This window comes from Macaca mulatta, chromosome 17, assembly GCF_049350105.2.
Source record: "Macaca mulatta isolate MMU2019108-1 chromosome 17, T2T-MMU8v2.0, whole genome shotgun sequence".
In the NCBI taxonomy this organism is placed as follows: Eukaryota; Metazoa; Chordata; class Mammalia; order Primates; family Cercopithecidae; genus Macaca; species Macaca mulatta.
The window spans coordinates 92,958,131-92,978,174 of NC_133422.1; the positions used below are offsets into that span (position 1 = coordinate 92,958,131).

Below are 20,044 nucleotides of genomic sequence, written 5' to 3' on the forward strand. Positions count from 1 at the left end.
TTGTGTGTGCAGTTAGCCTCCCTCCCCAGCCCCCAAATCCAGAACAAACTGTCTGAACATTAGAAACACCAGTAAACGTTAAAGCAACAACCCTTCTGGTGGGCCATTTGGCAACTGGTCAAAAATCTTAAGAATGTGCATAGTTTTGTTCCAGCAGGTTTGCTGCTAGGAGGTGCTCTTATAAAATGAAATGCCCATCCAAAGGTGTTCATGAAAGTGTGGTTAATGATCAAAGAAAACCATAGGTCCACCTCAGTTACAGTTCATCATTCTACAGAGGCATTAAAATGTTGATAAACATTTGTTAAAAATGAGAGCAAACAGGTACGTTGTGCTCTATTTTAGGTAATGAATCAGTATTTGAAATTTGAGGTTTTTAAAAAAGTTAACAATGCTGAATTCATGAAACTAAGCACTGTGAGATATATGTGCGATGGGGAGAAGAATGGTGCTTAGAAGAGGCAGGGGAGAGAGGAAAATGGGAGTACACAGTTAGCTTTGCTGGATGAAAATGTTCTGGAGAGGATGGTGGTGATGGTTGCACCACTGTGACAAGTGTACTTAATGCTATTGGTCTGTACCTTTAAAAATTGTAACATTTTGTGTTACGTGCATCTTACTACTTTTTTTTTTTTTTTTTGAGACAGAGTCTCACTCTGTCGCTCAGGCTGGAGTGCAGTGGCGTGATCTCGGTTCACTACAACCTCTACCTCCCGCGTTCAAGTGATTCTCGTGCCTCAGCCTCCCGAGCAGCTGGGATTATAGGCATATGCTACCATGCCTGGCTAATTTTTGTATTTTTAGTAGAGATGAGATTTCACAGTGTTGGCCAGGCTGGTCTCAAGCTCCTGGCCTCAAGTGATCCACCCGCCTCAGCCTCCCAAAGTGCTGGGATTACAGTTGTGAGCCACCACACTTGGCCTTACCACAATTTTTTTTTAAAAAGGAACAATAATGAAAAGAATGATAAATAATAATAATTTTCAAAGTATATATATGGGGATATATATGTGTGTGTATACACACACACACACACCCCGAAAGATTTTCCTTCTGAAGGAAAGTTTGGTTTTTATTTATAATTATTTCAGTATATATCTCTAAAAGATCAAGACTTCTTCAACACAATCACTATTCCCTCATCACACTTCAGATATTAAAATTTTCCAAATATCATTGAATACAAAGGAAAACTTTGTGATTAAAAAACACAGGATTTTAATCAACTTCAACTTAACTCAAGCTTTTTTGGAGGTGGAATCATCTGTATATTTAAAACAACACTAGTCTTGGCAGTGTCAATAATCTGGTACAATAGAAATGTGTTCTGGGAACTTTTGGACCTGGTAGGATTTTATGAAGGGAGAAAGGGAATGTGATAGGATTTGCTAATCTTTCTCACTGACACATCTAATTATGTCAAAAATACACATTCTTCTTTTCCTCGTCTGTTTTGTTACTTTCTCCTTATTCTGTATGCCCTTCTTTCTGCACTTTCTGTTATATGTCTGTTTGAATCCCTCTTTAAGAAGTAGAACCCTGAGGCTGGGCACAGTGGCTCATGCCTGTAATCCCAGCACTTTGGGAGGCCAAGGTGGGTGGATCACAGGGTCAGGAGTTCGAGACCAGCCTGGCCAACATGGTGAAACCCTGTCTCTACTAAAAATACAAAATTAGCCAGGCGTGGTGGCATGTGCCTGTAACCCCAGCTATTTGGGAGGCTGAGGCAGGAGAATCACTTGAATCCCGGAGGCGGAGGTTGCAGTGAGCCGATTTTGCACCATTGCACTTTAGCCTGGGTGACAGAGCAAGACTCCATCTTGAGGGGGGAAAAGAAAAACAAAAGTAGAACCCTAATTGATGTGTGGCTACGTGGAGATATCCAAGCTAAACCTTTTGATGTATCTGATACTAGTGTTTTATGTTGAACACATAATGCATAGATGTGAAGTCACGCATATGTTAAATAGCTTGATGTAGTCATTCCGCAGTGTGTACGTCTATCAAAACATCATGTCATACACCATCTCTCTCTCTCTATATGTGTGTGTGTGTGTATATATATATATATATATTTTTTTTTTTTTTTGAGATGGAGTCTCACTCTGTTGCCCAGGCTAGAGTGCAGTGGCGCGATCTTGGCTCACTGCAACCTCTACCTCCTGGGTTCACGCCATTCTCCTGACTCAGCCTCCTGAGTAGCTGAGACACCCGCCACCACGCCAGTTAATTTTTTTGTATTTTTAGTAGAAACGGGGTTTCACCGTGTTAGCCAGGATAGTCTTGATCTCCTGACCTCATGATCCACCTGGTCAGATGAAGGGAAGGTGGCCTGTGTAGAATATTTGGGATAGTTGAGAAATAGGAAATTTAAAGACACCTGAAAATGTGTGTGTGTGTATTGAGAAGACCTCTGAGTTACCCTCTGAGCCTCAGTTTCCATGTTGATAAAACAAAGGAATTGGAATAATTGATTCTTCAAAGTTCTTTCCTTCTTTAACCCACTGGGGCTGTGGACTATGTTAAATGTGTAAAAATTGCATCTGCTAGGTAGGCGACCCATTTCAGGGAAAATTCTAGAATAACTAAGCCTTACATTGGGTAAATACAAGTTTTAAAAAAGCACACACAGACACACCCCTCATCAAGTTTCCTAATACAAATTTTACTTCACTGTCTGCTTATAATTCTAGGTAGGTGCTGAACAGTATGAAGAAGGTTTTATGTATTTGAGTTTTGTTGCATTTAGTAATGCATTGCTCATCTGACGGTAAAGCCTGTCTTATATTTCAAGGTGTTACTAATCATGGGTTCACACACCCCTCTGTTGCCTATTGATAGGTGAAATACTGCTTCATTTAACATTTTTCTTTGTTGTTCTTCAGTTTATTCCATTTTGGTGTAGTCAGCTTCATCCTCACTGAGTTTAGCCTTTGCAGATATGCATTCCTCCCTGGTTACCTCTGCAGCATCCGAAAGACCCAGTCAGTCATACACAGCGGTCTGGACCTCAATCCAGCTCAACTCTGGGCCCGTGAAAGCAAAACAATGGGGACAAATCCAGCTGGCCCACGAGCACTTGCTTTATGAAAGCTGCCCATACACTCTTCACTCTACCTGCTTTTTGGTCCCCTGTTTTTGGAATTCCCTGATGCTTTAGCTAGAGGGGCTTTTTCACGTTGTTTCAAGGCCGTGAATTCTAACACATAATCTACGTTCTGGCTTTAGTCTCCCTGTCCTGCTGAGAAGCTGACCACTGTTTGAAATTAACTTCTCATCTGCTTCTCGCCGGTATTCAGTCAGGCCACAGATAGGATGCAAAGGCCAGGACACAATTCCAAATCCCAGGGGGCTGGAGTGAGTCAGGGCCTTCAGTGTCCATCAGTTAAACACCGAGGCAGGAGGAGGGGACATTCGGAGACTTGCAGGATCCTGGACTTGTGTTCACATTTAATCCTGCTCTGTTTAGGGGTGTGTATTAGGACTCCAGGGTGGGCAGGTGCGGCAGCTCTGTGGGAGGAAGGGGAGACTCTGGTGTCCGCATCCTATGGGAATGCACAGTGCATGGCTGCGTGATGACAGCTGCTGATGGGGCACACTGCTCATGCAGACACTGGGAGGAACCACTGCTGTGGTCTCATGCTTTGCTTTTCTAGGTGAGGCCTGAGGCAGCGAGAGAGGAGATGCCCAGACCAGGGTCCCACAGAGAAGTGCTGGCAGAGCTCATTTGTGGGCGGCCCCTGGCCCTGAGCTCTGGGTGGCTGCAGCACTGGGGAGTTGTCAGAACCCGGCCAATCCTTGGGGGAAAGAGTACTGCCTTCCAGAAGGACATCCGGGTGTCTGTTCACCTTGACTTCCCATTGGATGCAACCTTTTGGTCCATAACATCTTACTCCCCTCCTCTCTTCATTGACCAGATCACATTCCTTTCTATAGATTTCTGTCAGCTCCCACAAGTCTGCATGTCTGTGTACTTTTTTTTTTTTTTTTTTTTTTTTGCCTAGAAGTTTGCTTTGGGCTTTGAATGCAATGGGTGGGGTGGACAAATTATATGCAGGAAGGAATTTATGGTGTTATAGGAAGAACATTGATGGATGTTTGTAAAAATATGGGAGTTTGTAACATAGATGATATCTTTTGGATAATGTAACATGCTGTGTAGGCGTGGAGGAAAAGCCAGAGAAAGAAGCAAGGCATGCTTCGAATTTCTGTGTACAGATGATTCCTGTTAGCATGTTTTGCATTAAAACCAGCACTCTCCTGAGCTAATAAAGCGAGAACTCACTCCTTACTGTGGGGAGGGCATCGAAGACCCAGACACCTCTCACCAGGCTCCGCCTCCAACTCTGGGGTCATGTTTCAGCATGAGATCTGGAGGGGACACCCAATTCCTTTAACTGCCCTCCTTGTGCTAGTTTGCTTCCCATAGGTTGATACTGTACCCCATCCGCCCCAATTTTTTTTGAGACAGAGTCTTACTCTGTCACCCAGGCTGGAGCGCAATAGTGTGATCTCAGCTCACTGCAACCTTCACCTCTCGGGGTCAAGTGAATCTCCAGCTTCAACCTCCCAAGTAGCTGGGACTGCAGGTGTGTGCTACCATGCCCAGCTATTTTTTTTTTTTTTTTAGAAACAAGGTTTTGCCATGTTGTGTAGGCTGATCTTGAACTCTGGAGCTCAAAGAGATCCACCTGCCTTAGCCTCCCAAAGCGCTGGGATTACAGGCGTGAGCCACTAGGCCTGGCAATACTGCATTCTTTTATTTGCCAACTTTTCTTCTTCCTCCAGTCTCCAGACATGTAATGTACAACACCCTCAGCTGGTTTTTGGGACACTTAAGTGGCTGAGGGCAGCCTGTGAATATGGTTTTTCTCTGTGTTGAGTGAGGTGATCACGTGTTTTTCTATTGAAGATCGTGGAAAGCTGACGTCATGGAGGAGACTCGCAAAGACTGGCAGTTACAATAGACAGAAATGAAAAGATCGCATTACAGGTTTCATAGAAACTAGTTATTCCAGGCATATGTTAATGAAATTCACGCATTCTGTGTTTATTGGAATACTGAATGGTCATACTCACTAGCATTGGATTAACGTGTTAAAGTGAGACTTTGATGACATTAGTTGCACATGACTTTTAGTTGAAAATTTTTTTCAAGAAGTAAAATTAAAGCAATGGAAATAGAGTCAGTAATCTGTCAGGCCTGATCTCTGTCAGACCCGAAGTTAATTTACCAGATCATTGAAATTACTGTTCGTTAGAGCGTGGAGGTATTGGGCCTGTTTTGGAGAAGCTAAAGATCGCAGTGGCCTAGTATAAATGTTGATGGTAACATTTATAAAGAGGAGTTAGCAAGTCATCTTACTAAGTCTCTGCCCCTTTTACAGTGTTACTTTCCTAATACAGTTTCATCTTCAACAGTATGATTATTATTGTTGTTTTTTGAGACAGAGCTTCGCTCTTGTTGCCCAGACAGGAGTGCAGTGGCGCAGTCTCAGCTCACCGCCACCTCTGCCTCCCGGTTTCAAGCGATTCTCCTGCCTCAGCCTCCTGAGTAGCTAGGATTACGTGCTGCACCACCATGCCTGGCTGATTTTTGTACTTTTAGTAGAGATGGGGTTTCTCCATGTTGGTCAGGCTGGTCTCAAACTCCTGACCTCAGGTGATCTGCCTGGCTCGGCCTCCCAAAGTGCTGAGATCACAGGCATGAGCCACCGTGCCCAGAAATATTACTTTTATTTATAATGTTTATGTTTAGAAAGAATCTCTGTGTTTATATTTAGAAAGATTAGGTGGAATAGGAATAATTTTATTCATAATGTTATAAAACTTGAAATGTGAGAAAATATTTGTCATTACTCTTGTATCATCTTTTGTACTTGGCTCTATTTTCAAGACTGTTCTCAAAAAAAAAAGTTTATGCTCACTATTGAAAATTCATAAAATAATGAACATAATAAAGAAGAAAATAAAAATCATCCGTGATCCAGTATGCAATTTTAATACACAGTTTTTCAATTAGCAATTGTTCTTTGAAGCAATCTCTTCTAAGGAAATAGGTAGATCTGTGTGCAAAAATGTAACCCAGTAGATGTTTAATAATCGTAGGGTATTGAGTAAACCATGGTACATCCATCCAGTAATATGTTCTCTGAGTATTAAAGATATTTATCTTCTTAGAATTGATCTCAAGTTTGTGAATCTTAACCTTTTTGTGACATCCTTCAATTGATTTTCCTTTTCCCATTTATTTTTAGGGCTCCCCCTGTAACATTTTATTAGTTTTTCCAGCTAGTTTGGAAGTACTATGACTTGTTATAAGCATTGGAGCATCCTTGATTCTAACTTTTACTTAGTTACTAATTTATTGATGGCCTTGCGCAAATCGCCTTCCGTTGTCATTGAATAAGTCACCATTCATTGAGCCGCAAGCACTGGGCAAAAGTATGTTAGGCAGAGGGCACAAGGCAGGCACAGCCAGACTCCCACAGAGCCTTGGGTCATCTACCTCTGCCCTAATGTGCTAACCTGCAAAACAGCACTAGTAATATCTACCTCATTTCCCACAAGCTATTTAGGGATTAGCTGGGGAGATGCTTTTGGCAGTAGGGCCATCCCTCCTCCCTCAGGGCCCCCAATCCTCAGTTTCTCTTTCTGTAGTTTGTTAACCTTGGTCAGCTGTGGTTCAAAAATGTTAAAGGGAAAATTCCAGAACTAGGCAATTCCTAGGTTTTAAATTGCATGCCATTCTGAGCAGTGTGATAGACTCTTACGCCATCCCACTTCGCCCCGTCAGGGACATGAATCCTTCTTTTATCCAGTGGATCCATGCTGCCTACGCTCCCCGTCCACCAGTCACTCAGGAGCTGCCTTGGTGCCCAGACTGACTGTCGTGGCACCACAGGGCTTGTGTTCAAGTCACCCTTATTTGACTCTTGTGCCCTAAGGCACAAGAGTGGTGATGCTGGCAATCTGGATATGCCAAAGAGATGCCATGAAGTCCTTCCTTTAAGTGAAAAAGCAGAAGTTCTCTACTAAATAAGGAAAGGAAAAGCTCATATACCAAGTTTGCCAAGAATGCATTCTATAGTAAGAATGAATAGTAAGAATACTATTGATTAGTAAGAATTACTATTCAATAGTAAGAATTTTTATTCTATAGCTAAAATTCTTACTATTCAATAGTAATAGAATTACTAATATCGATAGAATTACTATTCAATAGTAATCATTATTATTCTATAGCTAGAATTCTTACTATTCATTCTGTAGTCTTGGGCATTATCCCATTTGGGAAGTCCATGCCACCTCCGTACCTCCGACATGGTTACCGAACCTTACAAACCGTATTCTTAGTACTTGCTTACCTAGCATGGTACTCAGCCAGGCTTTGGGCCATTAAAGGCAAGATCCTGGTCTTAGTTCACTTTGTAACCCAACTAGGTGCCAGTGGTATTCCTGGCCCACACTAGTGCTTGTAGAGTGTTTGTGGAAATGAACTGAGTTGAAGGCACTTGGGAACTCATGTAGTACAAAGCATGTGAGAGTGGTATTATTGAGGACATCTCAGTGTGGTGTCTTGACTCCCTGGGTATGGCCAGATGTTATTGTTGGACAACAGATTGTGATGTTTTTGTGTTAACAATGCTGGTTAGTGCATGACATACCCCCACCCACCCACACCCTTCCTTCCTGAATTTATAAACGACAGGTAAGTTCACATCCAGCTGTTTAGACACACACACAATTAGGTGATTTTAACTGTACTTCTCTGAGCTACACCCATCCCTTGTGGCTTTACTGTAAAAATGTTTATTTCATTTCTACTTGCAACAACTCATATATATGGGGCTTCTGTTCTGCTGGAAGCTCTGGATCCTGTGGGCTTGGGGATGCCGTCACAGACTTCACAGTCTGATAGGGGAGGCAGCCAATGTAAGTGCCACGTCCCTGTGTCAAGCTGCACGTCAGATGGTACACTGGGACTAGCTGATTCTCTGTGACTTGCCGCAAAAGTTCCTTGCCAGAGTAATCCCTTGTTTCCCAAGGGTGATGTAGATCATCCTATGTGACAGTAAAAATAGGCTAAAAGCAGCCAAATGACTTTAAAGTGATTTTTTCCCCCATTTTTTTTTTCTAGAGTGACTGAATAATGAGGGCAAAATGGGTGTCAATGGGCATGAAATGAATGAATGCCATTTGCACTAACCTGTTTTAGATAAGTAGGGTGGGACCTGGTGAGGAGTGACCAGTGGGTGGGCATTCTGTGTCCGTGGATTTCCAGCTCACGTTGGCAGTGGTTTTCACATTATTTCATCCCGTTCCTGTGTGATCCATCTGAAAAGCCGCGAGACAGAGGGACACACATTAATTTTGGTGTCAAAGATCTGGGCTCCAGTCCCAGTTCGGCCACATACTAGCTGTGTGGTCTTGGGCAGGTTTGCTCTCTGGGCCTCTGTCCTGCTCTGTAAAGCAGGATTCACAATAGCGACCTTGTCCTTTGGAGGTGAAGTCCCTGGGCCCAGCTCAGCGTCCACAGCAAACTCCCATCAGGCCTTATCACCCTGGTGTGAACATTAACCCAGAGCTAGCTAGCTTACTTGCTCCGTCAAGAAGCAAGAGGTCTGGGTTGGTCTGAACTACTCTTTGAAAAAATTACTTTTAGGAGATTTCAAAGCAGTTCATAAAATTTCCATATATTACATTTAGATTAAAGAGGAAAAGCAACTCCAAGATGTTCTTTAATTGTTAATAAGACACACATTGAAAATTCTACAAGGATGGCATGAGGCTGGGCGTGGTGGCTCACACTATAATCCTAGCACTTTGGGAGGCCGAGGTGGGTGGATCGCTTGAGGTCAGCTGTTGGAGACCAGCCTGGCCAACATAGCGAGACCCCGTCTCTACTAAAAATACAAAAAATTAGCTGGACACAGTGGTGCACGTCTGTAATCCCAGACACTCAGAAGGCTGAGGCAGGAAAATCACTTGAACCTGGGAGGTGGAGGTTGCAGTGAGCCGAGATCATGCCACTGTACTCCAGCCTGGGTAACAGGTCAAGATTCCCATCTCAAAAAAAAAAGAGATGGTGTACAAGAAAGGGGTTTTTATTTCACTAGGTGTTAAATGAATAGCACAGGAAGAAAAAAATATTTTTACATAAATGGTTTCAGCCACAGGCTAAATCTGGACAAGGGCCACCACTATATTTTTCTTAAAGATACACTCACACTCTGACTTAACCCTGTGATTCCATGGCAGCGTGGGGCAGGCTGACTGCAGTTGTCTTTGGGGCGTATCTTCCTGCTTCACAGTCACTGCTTTGAGTAAACTTGGCTTCTGCACCTCTGGTTATTGGCTGGATGTGGAAAGGGCTGGTTGTGTCAGCCCAGCCCATTTTCCCTTTTGGTGGTGGTGTAAATGCTTTCTGTCGCCTGTCCAGACTGTTTTGCCCAAACCCATTCTTGACTTTTCTGCTGGTCTTCTGCTGTGGTTGGGGGTTGCAGATGCTCCCACCGCCCCCATGTCCTTCCCAAGATTGGACTCTCGGCCTACAGAGGGCTGCTGGCGAGGCCTGTGGATCCTTCTCAAATCCAATTTCTATATCCTTATTGGAAAAGATTCCAGCCTAGTAGGTCCACACAAGTTGAAGGGATGTGCCTCACAGTTCAGAAGCCCTCAGGCAAGGTCAACAGAAACACGACAGGAATCCGGGCAATGTGTGTCCCCTCACCCTGCACGCCCAGCCACGGACCTCAGGCCTTTGCCTTCCCACTGAAGACTGCAGGACGTGCTGGGTTCCTGGGGCCTCTGATCCTGGGTCTTGTCCAGTGATGTCTGACTGCTGTTTTCTAGCCACTTTCGGTTAACCTGCAGTATACCTCATACCCTGTTTCAAAATGAAATTGGAAGGTGGGGCTCCCTCAGGGGCAGCAAAGCTACAGCTTCAAGGCCAGACACGGATACTTAAAAAAAATCTTTTAAAACTGTGGTACAATACACATAACATACCATTTATCATCATCACCATTTGCAAGGGTTCAGTTGGGCAGCATTACATACAGGCACATTGTTGGACCTCTAGAACTTGGAAACTCTGTATCCATTTACATTTTTAACTGGTTGAAAATGGAAAAAGAAGACTATTTTGGGACACATGAAAATGACATGAAATTCACATTTCAGTGTCTAGAGATGAAGTTTTATTGGATAAAACCCTGCCCATTTCTTTTGGGGTTGCCTAGGGGGGCTTTTGTGCCACGGTAGCAGAATCTAGACCAAGGGGACCACAAAGCTGAAATTTGTGCTGTCTGGTCTTTTGCCGTGAAAGTTTGCCGGTGCCTGGAATAGGTAGATTAGTGCCTCTGGAGGATTCAGCTGAAGATAAGGCCATGGAGTGGGGTCAGCAGGAAGAGATACTGGCGAGCAGAAACCTCTTCCCACTCCCCAAAGCACATCTATGCTGACTAAAAGATTCTGTTTCTCCCTTCTTTTTTTTTTTTTTTTTTTTTTTTTGAGATGGAGTCTCGCTCTGTCCTCCAGGCTGGAGTGCAGTGGCACGATCTTGGCTCACTGCAGCCTCCACCTCCGGAGTTCAAATGATTCTCCTGCTTCAGCCTCCTGAGTACCTGGGATTACAGGCACCCGCCACCACGCCCGGCTAATTTTTGTGTTTTTAGTAGAGACGGGGTTTCATCATGTTGGCCAGGCTGGTCTTGAACTCCTGACTTCAAGTGATCCTCCTGCCTTGGCCTCCCAAAGTGCTGGGATTACAGGTGTGAGCCACTGCATCTGGCCTTTCCCTTTTGTGTGTGTGTGTGTGTGTGTGTGTGTGTGTGTGTACAACTTCCCAAGTAGCTCAGACTACAGGTGTGTGCCACCACACTTGGCTAATTTTTTTTTTTTTTTTTGGTAGAGGCAAGGTTTTGCCATGTTCCCCAAGCTGGTCTTGAACTCTTGGGCTCAAGGGATACTCCTGCCTTGGCCTCCCAAAGTTCTGGGATCACAAGCATGAGCCATGGTGCCCAGCCTCTCCCTCCTGACAGCTGAGTTAAGGGACTCTGTGGATGGCTTTATTGTGCAGCTATAGTATTTAATAAATATTGGTAATTTACTGGCTTTGTTTTAATATTAAAATTATGGTAAAATGAACTGCCCTGACCCTTGATATGCTTGTTTCTACCGTACCTTCCCTCAATCAGTCAACCTCATCTAAATATATCTCCCTGCAGTTCTAATGGTGATCTTTCTAGGTGAATGTCATGAGCTGCTTTTTGATGCTCTTTCATTATCTGTGAAAAAGGATGAAAGTAGTTAAGTGAATAACTTAAGTATAAACAAAATCTTCATAGATTTTTTTTAACAGGAAAATAAGCTTGAATTGAGTAGTCATTTCTGTTCATTAAGTTCAGATGTTGAGGCCCTCCCCACCAAGATGATTCTAGTTCCTAGTGTTTATGTTTGTGTACTGTATTCTAAAGCCATTGGGCATCTCAACAGACTCATCCCACAGCAGCACTATGAAATCGATGGGGCAGATATTTCGATTTACTTTTGGCGAATGAGGACATGAGGCTCATGAGGGGTCTGTCAGGCCCAGAAACACTGACCTTGTCCTACCCTTGGGTCAATGTAGTATTTCACTTTCAATGACTGCTCATTCTTGACCTTGTTGTTTGTTAAGAAAGGGGTTGGGGAAGAGAAAATTTAGTTTGTTACTATTTTTCTTAACTACTTGGACCATATTGCCTGAGTGAGTGGTGGGGGGTGTCAGCGAAGATGTCAGTTCAGGTAAGAATACAATTCAGTTGTTATTACCATGGGCCAGGCCCAGTGGCTCACGCCTGCAATCCCAGCACTTTGGGAGGCCGAGGCGGGTGGATCACCTTGAGCTCAAGAGTCCGAGACCAGCCTGAGCAACATGGTGAAACCTTGTCCCTACTAAAAATACAAAAATTAGCCGGGCTTGGTAGTGCGCGCCTGTAGTCCCAGCTACTTGGGAGGCCGAAGCTGGAGAATCGCTTGAACCTGAGAGGTGGAGGTTGCAGTGAGCCGAGATTACTGAATCTAATTGAAAGACTTTATAGAAGGAGAAATGCAGTACATAAAGTTGGCTTTATGTTTATCTTGAATACCAAGAAAATTGTTTTTGTTGGGTAAATTTAGGTGCTTTTTCAGTGGTGTTTTCTTGCACATTTGACCACAGAAGAACATGTGTTAAGCCCATCCCTTCTCATTTGGTCAGGGTCCATCCTTGGTCTCTATGATGACTGAATGAAGATTGAGCGGTTCACACATCCTCAGTAATATATAAGTAGTGTATCCATCAAAAGGATTTTGTGCTTATTTTCCAAGAGCTCTCATTGGTGCTCTAAATTCTTTATATGGACATGTGAGATTGCACATCCGCTTTTAAATGTGTGTGGACATGGGCATTGTTGGGTCCTGGTTTTTAAACTATTCATGACTTACAGTGCCTCAGTGTATCTAGGAACAATTCATTTTGTTGAATGCTCATCCTGAGGACTCAGCTTCCTTCCTAGAAATGAGGTAGTGCCTGGCACCTTAAGAGTTCCTCTGTGTGCAGGAAACTGATGAGTTTGCAGATTACCAGCTTCATGATGGCCTGACTCGAACCTGTTGAGGAGCGATGCAGGATGGTGAATATTTTCATGATCTGGATCAGTTAACTCATCCTGCACATGGCTAACTTTACATCGTGAGAACAGATTTCTTAGCCTGAGAATTGGGACAACTCAGAAATTGGGAAACTAAGCATGTATATCTTTTAATGTTTTTCTTTTCTCTCCTCTCTTCCAAATGGAACTTTCACACAAGGCAGTGTACAGAGATGGTGTGGTATACTGCAGAGAGCAGGGGCCCTAGGGCAGGCCAGGGTACGAGTCTAGATGCCACCCTCTGAGCCATCGTTTCTTCACGGTTTTACATTGCTGTCCTCTGAATCAGAAAGCATGATGTAAGACAAGACGAATTGCAGTTGTGTGAGCTCTCTTTTCATAAAGATTATTATACATTTTGCTGATGTCTCAATAATTTCCCAAGTCAGGATGACAGAAGAGCTGAAAGCAGCCTACTTAGGATTATTCAAGGAAATGGAAGAACTGTTTCCTTCATTCATAAACACTTGAGAGTCTGCTGTGGCTTAGACACTATGCTAGTTGTTGAGAAACAACTCAACAAAATAGGCCAAGAATCTGCCCTAATGAAGCCTAGAGTTTAGAAGAGAGAACACATCTACTAACCAGCACACAGTGACGACTTTTTTTCCAAGGACCCACTTGGCGTCCTTTGCTAAATGCTCCTCTTAACAGTGGTGAGTCTTATCTCATCTTACATTGACAATGCTGACAAGTATATGTATTTTTTTTTTTTAATTTGACTTTAAGTTCTGGGATAGATGTGCAGAGCATGCAGGTTTGTTACATAGGTATACGTGTGCCATGGTGGTTTGCTGCACCCATCAACCCATCATCTGGATTTTAAGCCCCACATGCATTAGGTATTTGTCCTAATGCTGTCCCTCCCCTTTCCCGCCACCCTCTGGCAGGCCCCAGTGTGTGATGCTCCCCTCCCTGGGTCCATGTGTTCTCATTGTTCAACTCCCACTTATGAGTGAGAACATGCGGTGTTTGGTTTTCTGTGCTTGCGTTAGTTTGCTGAGAATGATGGTTTCCAGCTTCATCCATGTCCCTGCAAAGGACATGAACTCATTCTCTTTTATGGCTGCACAGTATTCCATGGTGTATATGTGCCACATTTTCTTTATCCAGTCTATCATTGATGGGCATTTGGGTTGCATCCAAGTCTTTGCTATTTTAAATAGTGCTGCAATAAATGTACATGTGCATGCTTCTTTATTGTAGAATGATTTATAATCCTTTGGGTATATACTCAGTAATGGGATTGCTGGGTCAAATGGTATTTCTGGTTCTAGATCCTTGAGGAATCACCATAGTGTCTCAAAATACTTTTTTTTTTCCTTTTTCTTTTTGAGGTGTAGTCTCACTCTGTCTCCCAGGCTAGAGTGCAATGGTGTGATCTTGGCTCACTGCAACCTCTACCTCCTGTGTTCAAGCGATTCTCCTGCCTCAGTCTCCCAAGTACCTGGGATTATACCTCCCACCACGCCAAGCTAATTTTTGTATTTGTAGTAGAGATGGAGTTTCACCATGTTGGCCAGGCTTGTCTCAAACTCCTGAGCTCAGGTGATCCGCCCACCTCGCCCTCCCAAAGTGCTGGGATTACAGGTGTGAGCCACCATGCCTGGCCAAAATACATTTGTTTAAAAGTACCTCAAAATAGCCCTTTTGCACTCTAATGGAAAGCCCAACAATCATTATGATAGAGAATAATCTTCAGTAAAAGACGAGGACATTTTCATTTGGGAACCTGTTTGTAAAATGCATACGCTTCTGTTTTCCCTCTTACCTCCTTGCCCTTGTGTGTAGGAGCGTAAGGAATCTTTCTGTTTAAGTCACTAGGGGTTCCGTAGTAATGTGCAGATATGTGGGGAAAATGTCACTTGTTTGGTTGCAGTTTTGCCAGCTCTAAAATCAATTGGTAGTGACTGCCTGGAGTATCTTGTCCTGAAAGACTGGGAGTTTGAATTGAGGATCAGAGAGGCTGTAAGAGATTAGTGATGTCTTCTACCAGGAGGACTGGCTGCCATGGTTGCTACCCTGGCTTGAGCTCCTATCAGCTCACATTTCTGAGATGATTAGTGAGGACTATAAGGATTGAGCTCAGAATGGGGCCACGGGGCAGAAAGAAGACCCTGGCTGACCTCTGAATGGGCACCCAAAACAAGTATGTTCAATTTTAGTCAAAAGCTAGAAGGGCTCTGTCCACACTTGGGACAGACTCCATAATTTAAAAACCAGACTCCATAAATTATTCTAAAGAGGTATATTCTGAGCAAGTATAAGAGACTGGGCAACATAGTCTCAAGAGGTCCTGAGAAAGTTCACCCAAGGTGGTTGGGTTACAGTTTGGTTTTGTACATTTCAGGGAGACAAGAGCGCCGGTGAAGACATAAATCATTACAGGGTTGGTATAGGTTGGTTTGCCCTGAAAAGGTGGGATATCTTGAGGCAGGGGCTTATAGGTGGATTCAGAGATTCTTCAATGTGTCATTGGTTAAAAGAGCAAAGCTTTGTCTAAAAATGTGGAGTCAGCAGAAAGGAATGTTTAAGATAAGGAAGTCTGTTAACCAAGAGACTGGGTCAGAGTCACTTGTAGGGATGTGGGACTTAACCCTTGTCTGTTTGGCTTTGGGTCCTTTGATGTCTTGCTGTCACAAAGAGTCCGTTTTGCAAGTCTTATGATCTCTAGTTTAACATTAATGCTGGTCAGTTGTGCCTAAACTCCAAAAGGGAGGGGATGTAAGGAGGTATGTCTAACCTCCCTTCCCATCCTGGCCAGGAATTCAGTTATTAAGGTTCTTCTGGTGTCCCGTTGGCCAAGAGGGGTTTGTTCAGTTGGTGGAAGGCTTAGGAATTTCTTTTTAGTTTACATTGACATGAGCTGTACAAGGCCTGGGGCCTCGTCTCTTTAACTTCTTGTCCATAGAAGCATCTGACACAGTGGGCATTCAGTAAGCATTTGTCGAAGTAACATTGATGGAAATCATATTCTGTTGATAACATAGCTCGTGTGAAGCAGCAAATGCTATTTTGTGTGTAGAGAAATAGAATGTCAGAGCCCACGATGAACTAAGCTCTGTGAGGGACTCTGGGGAGACCTCCAAGAAGTTCAAGGTCACATAGTAGTGGGCCCAGCAGAGCAGGGATTTGAACCTAGGTTTGCCTCGTAACGAAGCTCATCTTCTTTCCCCCACAAAAGGAAATGTGAGAATGATGGTGGTTAATGATAGACTTAGCGACTTATAGTCAATTTTTGTTTAAAAATGGCAACACCGGCTGGGCCGCAGTGGCTCACGCCTGTAATCCCAGCACTTTGGGAGGCCGAGGCGGGCGGATCGCAAGGTCAGGAGATGGAGACCGTCTCGGCTAACATGGTGAAACCCCGTCTCTATTAAAAATACAAAAAAATGAGCTGGGCATGGTGGCGGACGCCTGTAGTCCCAGCTACTTGGGAGGTTGAGGCAGGAGAATGGCCTGAACCCAGGAGGCAGAGTTTGCAGTGCGCGGAGACTGCGCCACTGCACTCCAGCCTCGGCGACAGAGTGAGACTCAGTCTCAAAAAAAAAAAAAAAAAAAAAAAGTTAAAATAAAAATGGCAACACCATGGTTTGACATGGTTAGGGAGGAAGAAATGGAGTTTGCTAGGTCTGGCTATTGGCTGTGGTTGTTTCTGAGGGGACAGGCTTTTTGGGGCAACCACCCTCTCCACCAGCACAGGGAGGTTGCTTTATCTAGGATTGCTTTTCTCGCCATACGTTGTCCCTATTCAGAGGTATCTATAGGCCTGGTTATTTTGTCAGTGTGATTGTTACAGGAAAAAAGTGAAAAGATATGAAAAATGGTCAAGAAGAGCACGAGATATCCCCAGGTTATACGGAGAAATTCCCTGGAGCTTTTGCTGGCTCACAGGGCCATGCTTGGTTTAGAAAAGGCAGTGTGGGGCTCCTCTGGTTTCTCTTTGTCTGAAATGCTGAGCTTCACAAACTCCTTAACTGAGTTCAGATTTCCCTGGGGCAAAAGAGACTGAGGGAGGAAAGAAAGTTGCTGTTTATCTCATTGATTAATGGCAACAACTGCAATTACTTTTGCACCAACCTAATATTTCTATGATAATAGTTTTTTTTGTTTGTTTGTTTTTAACAAAGCAAAAATCAGGGATTGAAAGTTTGAAACCTGAACTTTTAGACAGACTCCTCCTCTAGAAGTAAACAATGAGATAAACAGCAGCCTTTTAATGGAAAAAACTACAATTACTTTTGCTCCAACATAATAATTTACTTTCTGAAATCCTCCCCAGCAGACTTCCTAAAATCAAAGGGACTGGATGGTCCCATTGAGAGGATTTCAGTCTAAACATAAAACACTAGTAAACGATTACTAACCAGCTCCCAAGTTGGTGACCATCAAAAATCTCACATGTTAAAAGCTGGTACTAGTATCCTTCAAATAAGTGAAAACTTCCTTTAATATGTTAGGGGTTTATATGGACATCAGGTAAATTTTGTAATCAGATCATATCACTTTATTTTCAAGGTTTTAATTTAGGTCAGATAATAGATGCTTGGCCATAACACTATCTGTTTGTTCCTAAAGTAATATGATTATATTAAAAAGTGTTCTTCAGCCGTGCAATACTGTATTCATCTTGCCGTCCTTGAGTGAGTCAGTGAATTCCCTTGTGATACAGGACTACATTTATCTGACAGATATCTTTTGAAAGTAACATGATATCTGTGAGAGGTCTAAGGCCATGATTTCTCTGGCTTTCTATATGTGATTCTGTAATAAGTTAATGCTTTAACTTAGACTCTAATGTTATAGAATTTTGTAAACATGAACAAATGAATTCAGATTATTTTTCAAAAGGAGATTTGACACACTGAACTATTTATGCATGGAATAAATGATGTCAGAGATTTGCTTCTACATAGAAATAGGTGGGGGTGAACGTGGGTAAGGAGACATATATATGGATGTAGATGAAACAGGACTGGCCATGAGTTGATGGTTGTTGAAGTTAGGTAATAATTTGGTATATATTTTAAAATATTTTGTGAATTTTTAATAGGTTTAATTATGTTTTCCTAAAGGCAAAATCTGACAAGTTTCTAGGGAGGAGATTGTTTGGCTGAATAGAGTAATTCCTATCTCTTTCTCTTTTTTTTTTTTTTTTTTGTATCTCTGAAAGACTGAGCTGAACAATTGTGACAATTAGTTAATATATAAAATGTCCCACTTTCCTGGTGAGTGGTTGACATTGGTGGCTAAGCAATTTCAGGCATGAGAAGAGAATAAAGCTTTACTGAAGGATGAATGGTTGACTCGTGACCTCCTGGTCACTTTCTGGACTGGCAGCAGCATGATTTGTGTAACATTTAAACATAGTTGAGAATCATAAAATATTCTTTTCATGCATTGATTTCTTAATGCATTTTTAAAGTGTTTTCATTAAGACTGCAAAAATTATGATCTGTGTGTGAAACACAACAAAGGTCGGCGGGGAATATGATGGATGTCATTATCGAAAGTCCTAAGTGATCATGGAAATCCCTTCTTCCTTTTTCTGAGGCATATAGGCAGATGGAATTCTGCCTTGTTTCATGTTGACATCTCTGCATGTTCATTCTGAGAGGCTCACAGGATGGCTGGCCTGGCTATCCCTGCGGGCTCATGGCCTGTCCCCAAAGGAATTAAGCATAACTGAAGGTTAGCCTTCCCTCTATTGATGTAATTGATGAAATGAGGAAGCAAAATGCTGAGAACAAGACCCATTTCTCGATTATTGAGGGTTTTAGAGTCTCTGAAAAAGACATTTAGAAGCGCCAGAGCCTAATTTTGCCTGGGTTTTAGGATTTATATATAACCAATGACACAGAGCAAGAATTCCCTTTTGGGCAGTATGGTCTACTCTGCCCTGTTTATAGAGTTGTTGATTCATAATATTACAGTGTAACAACTGAAGAAAAGCAAAACACAAGATTATAGGTAAGACTTGATTACAAAAGCTGTGTGACGATTTTGTACCGGTATAGACAAAAGAAAGGAGCTAAACAAATGTAAAAATAATTGGGTTAGACTAGAGGGGATGTGGATAACTTTTTTTTTTTGCTTAAAACATCTTTAATTTAATATTATGTTGTTTTTACATTTGGATTTTTGTTTACAAAAGAACCAAAGTAAGTCAGCTTTTTGGTATTCAAAAGTTCCAAAGATGGAATTTTGCCATCAGAATGCGATGGTTTAAATAGAGGTCAGGTTCCTAGGAAGAATAAATGAACCATAATATAATTGCATAGGATGGAGAATATCCCTTGCTTTCCCCAAGACCAGAATGATACCTCTCACAGGCAAAGCGAGGAGTCCTCCACCCCTGCCACCCACACTGGGTGTGTGGCCCAGCAAGGGGGTGCATGGGTGGGGTGGGAGGAAAGTAAAAAGAGGAGGACCGCAATAGCTGTTCATATACAGATTATTTGCTATTCTGTTCTTAATTTTAAGATTGCTCGATATTTTGTGTTGATTGTAAAAGCTGATATGAAAATGTCAACAGTTCAAACACAAGTATTTGTTTTGTTCAAAATGTTTGTTAGATCAAATCAGAATATGGTCCCAGAACATGTCTGAGCTCTTGGATCTGCTCTAGAAAAATACACACACACACACACACACACCCCTAAATGTATATATTAGAAGCAGGGAGTGGCTCTGTCACCCAGGCTGGAGTGCAGTGGCATGTGTGGTCATAGCTCACTGTAACTTCGAACTGCTGGACTCAAGTGGTCCTCCGGCCATGGCCTCCTGTGTAGCTGGGACTACAGACACACACCACCTTGCCTGGCTAATTTTTATTTTTATTTATTTATTTATTTATTTATTTGTAGAAACAGGATCTTGCTTTGTTGCCCAGGTTGGTCTTGAACTCCTGGCCTTAGGTGATCCTCCTGCCTCAGCCTCCCAAAGTGCTGGTTTTACACCATGCCTGGCCTTAGAAAGAAATATATTAATTAACATCTATAAAAAGATGATCCATGTCCACATAAATTGGTTCTGCTTATTCAACAAGCCATTTTTCAGTGCTGAGACTGCCTCTGAGGAGGTAGGGGTGGTGGCGCTGGGGAAGGGGTAAGGCCTTCTGGGAGACCTTCCTGGATGCCACCTTGAGGTTGGAGTCCTGTGCCAGTGGCAGAGCGCGGTTCAGAGTTAGCCGAGTGAGTCTCAGTTCCCTGGGTTTGTTTTACGCATGCAGCCCCAGTTTCAAGTTCTTAAGAAACATGGAATTCAGTTCATTGAGTGCACTGGTTCTTCATCCCAGCCGCCTATTAGAATCATCTAGAAATCTCTTGGAAAACATGGATGCCCAACTTCCACCCCCCAAAAATTCT

The 20,044-nt window shown here is 42.9% G+C and overlaps 1 protein-coding gene across 5 annotated transcripts in view; it reads left to right on the plus strand.

Annotated features, from left to right (window-relative positions):
• The window catches only part of FARP1 (FERM, ARH/RhoGEF and pleckstrin domain protein 1), a 303,581-nt gene that overhangs the window by 109,467 nt on the left and 174,070 nt on the right, over positions 1-20,044 (plus strand). The gene's annotated exons all lie outside the window — the stretch shown is intronic.